Source organism: Hyperolius riggenbachi, chromosome 5, assembly GCF_040937935.1.
Source record: "Hyperolius riggenbachi isolate aHypRig1 chromosome 5, aHypRig1.pri, whole genome shotgun sequence".
Lineage (NCBI taxonomy): Eukaryota > Metazoa > Chordata > Amphibia > Anura > Hyperoliidae > Hyperolius > Hyperolius riggenbachi.
The window spans coordinates 408,485,192-408,492,895 of NC_090650.1; positions in this window are offsets into that span (position 1 = coordinate 408,485,192).

Below are 7,704 nucleotides of genomic sequence, written 5' to 3' on the forward strand. Positions count from 1 at the left end.
CTAAAAATTAAAAAAAAAGGGGGGGGGGGGACTCTAGTTCAGTCATGATATAAATTGATTGGCCACTTTGGGTTAACCTGGGGTTTACTGAAAAGGAAGGGGAAACCCTACAATTGTTCTCACATTTGTAGATGCTTTTGTACCTAAACTCATGTACACATTAGTGATGATTGCAATGTGCTAATTACAATTGTGATGCATTTTTGCGTAGCACACGAAAAATATCATTTTATGTTACTTATAATTTTGTGTACTTTTTCGTAAGTGTGCAAAATTACGAGTAACACGAAATTAAACACAACATTTCAATATAACTTGAAATTATGACATGCAATGATTAATTTTGACTAAATTAATTACACATTTTCCAAAAATTACAAATTATGATTTTGTGTCATAATTACAAATTATGACGCAAAATTATGCAAATGCAAAATTTCAACTTATCACTAGTACACATTGGGCTCTATTCATAAAACATTTGTGGCGAAAAAACTCCTGGAGGGAAAATACCGCAGCGGTATTTTAGACTTCTGGGTGGTAATTCATAAAAATCTTGCCAGCTGCGATGCAAGTGTGGAGATCTCCTGCTGAAGGCTGGCGGTAAGCTGTCGGAAGGCATGCGGAAACACTTACGCCGGCAGAGTCCCTCCGTGCACTGCTCTCTCTGGGAGGTCTGTCCCATTCACTTGTATGTAATCCGCAAAATCAGAGGAAGCGGTATTTCCCGTCCACATACCGCTTCCTCTAAACTTTATGAATGGCCATTTGGTTACTTTTTTCTAGATAAATCTAGAAAAACACTGGAGAAGGCGGAAATTTCTCGCTCTGCTGGGGGATTGTAGCTTTTCATGCGGGAACAGCTTTTATGAATGCCCACTTGCTAAATGAACGGGAAAATCCGCTGTTTTGAGCGGAAAACTTGCGGTAACCTTTTATGAATAGGGACCATGATATATTTCATTGGCCGAAATGATAATCCCTGCTAAAATCTGATTGAGATCAAGTGGAGCAAGGTGGTTAGGCCTCCCTTCCACGGACTGTTGATAGGCAATACAATACAATAACATTTGTAAAGCGCTTTTCTCCCATAGGACTCAAAGCGCATAGCTGTGTCTCAGATTAATACAGGGTTTCAGGCTGGGTTGTGTTACAGAGGAGATAGTCAGGTGTTCATGAATGCCAGACTGAAAAGGTAGGTTTTCAGTTTAGACTTAAATGTTTCCAGGGATGGGGCTGTCCTGATTGGGTGTGGCAGGGAGTTCCAAAGTGTAGGAGCAGCATGACAAAAGGCTCTGTCTCCAAAGGTTTTGAGGTGGACTCTGGGGGTGACCAAGGTGTTACGTCCTTTTGATCTAAGATTGTGGGGGGTGTGATGTAGTTGCAACAAGTCCTTCAGGTATCCAGGGCCCAGATTGTGCAAGGATTTGAATGTCAGTAAGCCAATCTTAAACAGAATTCTCCATTTTATCGGTAGCCAGTGGAGTGAGCTCAGGGTTGGTGTCATGTGGCAATGGCGGGGTTGGCTCGTTAACAGCCTTGCGGCGGCATTCTGTACTAATTGCAGGCGGCGTAAGTCTTTCTTATGCAGGCCTGTGTAGAGGACGTTGCAGTAGTCTAACCTTGATGTGACGAAGGCATGAACTAGGGTTGGAAGATCCTCTGAAGGAATTAGGTGTTTAATCCTTGCAATATTCCTTAGGTGAAAGAAGGAATGTTTCACAACAGCTGAGATTTGATTCCTGAAGCTTAATTTCCCATCAATCAGTACTCCCAGGCTGCGCACACAGTCTGAGTTGTTCAGGTCTGAGCTCCCTATCCTTAGCGGTGTTGGTTGAGACTGGAGCTGCTTTGCTGTTGAGCCCTGGCCCTCGATAACAAGAACCTCAGTTTTGTCAGCATTAAGTTTTAGCCAATTATTATTCATCCACTCCTGAAGCTCAGCTAAGCATGCGTTTATTTGTGGAGTAGGGTCTGTGACGTCAGGTTTGAATGACAAATATAGCTGGGTGTCATCAGCATAGCAATGATATGTCAGGCCATGTTTTTGTATGATTTCTCCAAGTGGCAGCATGTATATGGTGAACAGTAAAGGGGATAATATTGCGCCCTGAGGTACACCGTATTTTAGTGGTACAGGGTTGGAGAGGAAGGGCCCTAAGGCTACCCTTTGTGTTCTGCCAGCCAGGAAGGAGTTGAACCACCGGAGAACAATGCCATCTATGCCACAGTACTCTTGTAGCCTGTTGAGTAAGATTTCATGATCGACTGTGTCAAAAGCCGCTGAGAGGTCGAGCAAAATCAGGATGGAACATTGACCCTTGTCTCTTGCAATGAGCAGATCATTGCAAATCTGGGTGAGGGCTGTTTCACAGCTGTGATATTTCCTGAAACCAGATTGAAGAGGGTCAAGGATGTTGTTTCTGGAGAGCCTGGCTTCAAGTTGGAGGTAGACAGCCTTTTCAATAACCTTTCCCAGAAAGGGGAGGTTTGAGACAGGTCTGTAGCTGTTTAGAGCATCTGGGTCTAAGGATGGTTTCTTGAGTAGAGGCCTGACGATTGCTTCTTTCAGAGTAGAGGGAAACCACCCTTCTTGTAAGGAGCCGTTGACTATTTTGTGGAATGCCGGGGTAAATAGTTCAGGGCATTTCAACATGAACTTAGTGGGGCCAGGGTCCAGATCGCAGGTAGTCTGGCGAAGGTTTGAGAGGATATCCAAGATGTCTTTTTCAGTGATTACCTTAAAAGCAGTGAAATGCCTCTCAAACTCTCTCAACTGCTCAGTGCTGCCTAGTAACTGCTTGTTGCTACATGATAACTGCTCACTGCTGCCTAGTAACTGCTTGTTGCTGCATGATAACTGCTCACTGCTGCCTAGTAACTGCTTGCTGAGCACACAGCTCAACAGTCCGTGGAAAGGAGGCCTAAATTAGCTCAGGTGTAGCTAGCCTGGTCATAGTTTTTCACATTTTTCTATGCACGCAAAGGGTGTTTGAGGTGTTAGGGTGTAACAATAGCCCCAGGAGGAAGAGGAGGTGCTCCTCTAACCCAACAGACTTTTTACCCACCTATAGTGCCCCACCCCACCCCTCCCCTCAATTATCATCGTTGCACAGAGCAGCCTTCCTCCTTGGTAAGTTCAGGGGGGATTACAGTTGCCCAGAATCCTCCCTCAGACCAGGGCCGGTGCAGTGTCTGGGGACAGGGACAAGTCTCTTGCAGCTGAGCTCACAGCACTGCCTCCGTTCTTTCCCTGCTACAGTTGACTTTGGATGGAGCACCAGCCTGTGTACAGAGCATGGAGCAGCAATGCGTGTACAGAGCATGGAGCAGCAGTGTGTGTACAGAGCATGGAGCAGCAGTGTGTGTACAGAGCATGGAGCAGCAGTGTGTGTACAGAGCATGGAGCAGCAGCGTGTGTACAGAGCATGGAGCAGCAGCGTGTGTACAGAGCATGGAGCAGCAGCGTGTGTACAGAGCATGGAGCAGCAGAGTGTGTACAGAGCATGGAACAGCAGCGTGTGTACAGAGCATGGAGCAGCAGCGTGTGTACAGAGCATGGAGCAGCAGCGTGTGTACAGAGCATGGAGCAGCAGCGTGTGTACAGAGCATGGAGCAGCAGTGTGTGTACAGAGCATGGAGCAGCAGTGTGTGTACAGAGCATGGAGCAGCGTGTGTACAGAGCATGGAGCAGCAGCGTGTGTACAGAGCATGGATCAGCAGTGTGTGCACAGAGCATGGAGCGGCAGTGTGTGTACAGAGCATGGAGCAGCAGTGTGTACAGAGCATGGAGCAGCAGCGTGTGTACAGAGCATGGAGCAGCAGCGTGTGTACAGAGCATGGAGCAGCAGTGTGTGTACAGAGCATGGAGCAGCATGTGTACAGAGCATGGAGCAGCAGCGTGTGTACAGAGCATGGAGCAGCAGCGTGTGTACAGAGCATGGAGCAGCAGCGTGTGTACAGAGCATGGAGCAGCAATGCGTGTACAGAGCATGGAGCAGTAGCGTGTGTACAGAGCATGGAGCAGCAGCGTGTGTACAGAGCATGGAGCAGTAGCGTGTGTACAGAGCATGGAGCAGCAGCGTGTGTACAGAGCATGGAGCAGCAGCGTGTGTACAGAGCATGGAGCAGCAGCGTGTGTACAGAGCATGGAGCAGCAGCGTGTGTACAGAGCATGGAGCAGCAGCGTGTGTACAGAGCATGGAGCAGCAGCGTGTGTACAGAGCATGGAGCAGCAGCATGTGTACAGAGCATGGAGCAGCAATGCATGTACAGAGCATGGAGCAGCAGCGTGTGTACAGAGCATGGAGCTGCAGCATGTGTACAAAGCATGGAGCAGCAGCGTGTGTATAGAGCATGGAGCTGCAGCGTGTGTACAGAGCATGGAGCTGCAGCGTGTGTACAGAGCATGGAGCTGCAGCGTGTGTACAGAGCATGGAGCAGCGTGTGTTCACAGAGCATAGAGCAGCAATGTGTGTACAGAGCATGGAGCAGCAGTGTGTGTACAGAGCATGGAGCGGCAACGTGTGTACAGAGCATATAGCAGCAGTGGGTGTACAGAGCATGGAGCAGCAGTGTGTGTACAGAGCATGGAGCAGCAGTGTGTGTACAGAGCATGGAGCAGCAGTGTGTGCACAGAGCATGGAGCAGCAGTGTGTGTACAGAGTATGGAGCAGCAGTGTGTGCACAGAGCATGGAGCAGCAGTGTGTGCACAGAGCATGGAGCAGCAGTGTGTGCACAGAGCATGGAGCAGCAGTGTGTGCACGAAGCATGGAGCAGCAGTGTGTGCACAGAGCATGGAGCAGCAGTGTGTGTACAGAGCATGGAGCAGCAGTGTGTACAGAGCATGGAGCAGCAGCGTGTACAGAGCATGGAGCAGCAGTGTGTGTACAGAGCATGTAGCAGCATGTGTGCGGAGCATGGAGCAGCAGCGTGTGTACAGAGCATGGAGCTGCAGCATGTGTACAAAGCATGGAGCAGCAGCGTGTGTACAGAGCATGGAGCAGCAGCGTGTGTACAGAGCATGGAGCAGCAATGCGTGTACAGAGCATGGAGCAGCAGCGTGTGTACAGAGCATGGAGCTGCAGCATGTGTACAAAGCATGGAGCAGCAGCGTGTGTATAGAGCATGGAGCTGCAGCGTGTGCACAGAGCATGGAGCTGCAGCGTGTGCAAAGAGCATGGAGCAGCAGTGTGTGTACAGAGCATGGAGCAGCAGCGTGTACAGACTATGGAGCAGCAGTGTGTGTACAGAGCATGGAGCAGCAGTGTGTGTACAGAGCATGGAGCAGCATGTGTGCAGAGCATGGAGCAGCAGCGTGTGTACAGAGCATGGAGCAGCAGCATGTGTACAAAGCATGTAGCAGCAGCGTGTGTACAGAGCATGGAGCAGCAGCATGTGTACAGAGCATGGAGCAGCAGCATGTGTACAGAGCATGGAGCAGCAGCGTGTGTACAGAGCATGGAGCTGCAGCGTGTGTACAGAGCATGGAGCAGCAGCGTGTGTACAGAGCATGGAGCAGCAATGCGTGTACAGAGCAGCAGCGTGTGTACAGAGCATGGAGCAGCAGCGTGTGTACAGAGCATGGAGCTGCAGCATGTGTACAAAGCATGGAGCAGCAGCGTGTGCACAGAGCATGGAGCTGCAGCGTGTGCACAGAGCATGGAGCTGCAGCGTGTGCACAGAGCATGGAGCAGCAGTGTGTGTACAGAGCATGGAGCTGCAGCGTGTACAGACTATGGAGCAGCAGTGTGTGTACAGAGCATGGAGCAGCAGCGTGTGTACAGAGCATGTAGCAGCAGTGTGTGTACAGAGCAGCAGCGTGTGTAAAGAGCATGGAGCAGCAGTGTGTGTACAGAGCATGGAGCAGCAGTGTGTGTACAGAGCATGGAGCAGCATGTGTACAGAGCATGGAGCAGCAGCGTGTGTACAGAGCATGGAGCAGCAGCGTGTGTACAGAGCATGGAGCAGCAGCGTGTGAACAGAGCATGGAGCAGCAGCGTGTGTACAGAGCATGGAGCAGCAATGCGTGTACAGAGCAGCAGCGTGTGTACAAGGCATGGAGCAGCAGCGTGTGTACAGAGCATGGAGCTGCAGCATGTGTACAAAGCATGGAGCAGCAGCGTGTGTATAGAGCATGGAGCTGCAGCGTGTGTACAGAGCATGGAGCTGCAGCGTGTGTACAGAGCATGGAGCAGCAATGTGTGTACAGAGCATGGAGCAGCAGCGTGTGTACAGAGCATGGAGCGGCAACGTGTGTACAGAGCATATAGCAGCAGTGTGTGTACAGAGCATGGAGCAGCAGTGTGTGCACAGAGCATGGAGCAGCAGTGTGTGCACAGAGCATGGAGCAGCAGTGTGTGCACAGAGCATGGAGCAGCAGTGTGTGCACAGAGCATGGAGCAGCAGTGTGTGCACGAAGCATGGAGCAGCAGTGTGTGCACAGAGCATGGAGCAGCAGTGTGTGCACAGAGCATGGAGCAGCAGTGTGTGCACAGAGCATGGAGCAGCAGTGTGTGCACAGAGCATGGAGCAGCAGTGTGTGCACAGAGCATGGAGCAGCAGTGTGTGCACAGAGCATGGAGCAGCAGTGTGTGTACAGAGCATGGAGCAGCATTTGTGCAGAGCATGGAGCAGCAGCGTGTGTACAGAGCATGGACCAGCAGCATGTGTACAGAGCATGCAGCAGCTCTGGGAACATAACAGAGTCAGGTATGAGCACAGCCCTGTGCCCTGCTGTGTGAATGCCTCACTTTTCCCTTCATTACCAATGACGGCTGTCCTTAATATTATATGTATCCAAACTGCTCCTGATCGATCCTGTTGTGGATCGGGAGCAGATTGGACATTTAGGAAATAATGGTCAGATCCTGTCAGTTGGATGGGAAATTGCATTATGTGTACCCAGCATGTCCTACCATATTATTATACTGTTTTGTGCGTGGCTGTGGAAGACCTTTCAGGAATCTCCCTGTGGTGATATATTGGGGTGCGGATGCTGTTAAGGATAATACAGTAATATATTTTCATTTTCCCATTTTTATATCTGCTGTGGTATGTCAAAGGTGTAGATATGCAGGCTAGATTCATGGACTGTTCATGTATTTGTGTGGGTGGGTCACTAGACCTACATTTGCATCTAAAGAGGTCTTCAGTGAATAAGACCAGTCACCTTCAATAGGCAAGGAAGCGGCTCATTAAGCCACTAGCAGTCACTTTTGATCTGCTGTCCCAGGTGTGATTGTCTGCGTCTGTCTACAGGATTACAGGCAAACTGCTACCTGTAACCAAAATTCAATCTTTTCATGGATGTGCTAAAATACACTTTAACCAAGGAAATAATGTGGAGGAAGCTTTTTGATGTCTGCAGAGTTCAATGGGTGAGATTGTATCCTGCCAAACTTCAAGAAGCTAAAGCAGGAACCCCTTTGAAGTTTGCATATCACAAGAAAGATTATGACAAGCGTTCGGTGATGTCACAAACGGGGAAACTGCATTAGTTCCTGGGGGCTGGACATTAAATGCCCCAGGGGACACTTCGGACTATTTAAGCTGGCCCAGGACAGCCACCGGTGTCTTCTCTCGGAGGTAGCGAATAGCTAGGGATGATTGCGACTCCTGGTCGAAACGGCGTCCTCCCGTCAAACAACGTTCTAACCTAAGCTGGTAACGTTCTTTTTTCCCCCGTTTATTTTTACGCAAAT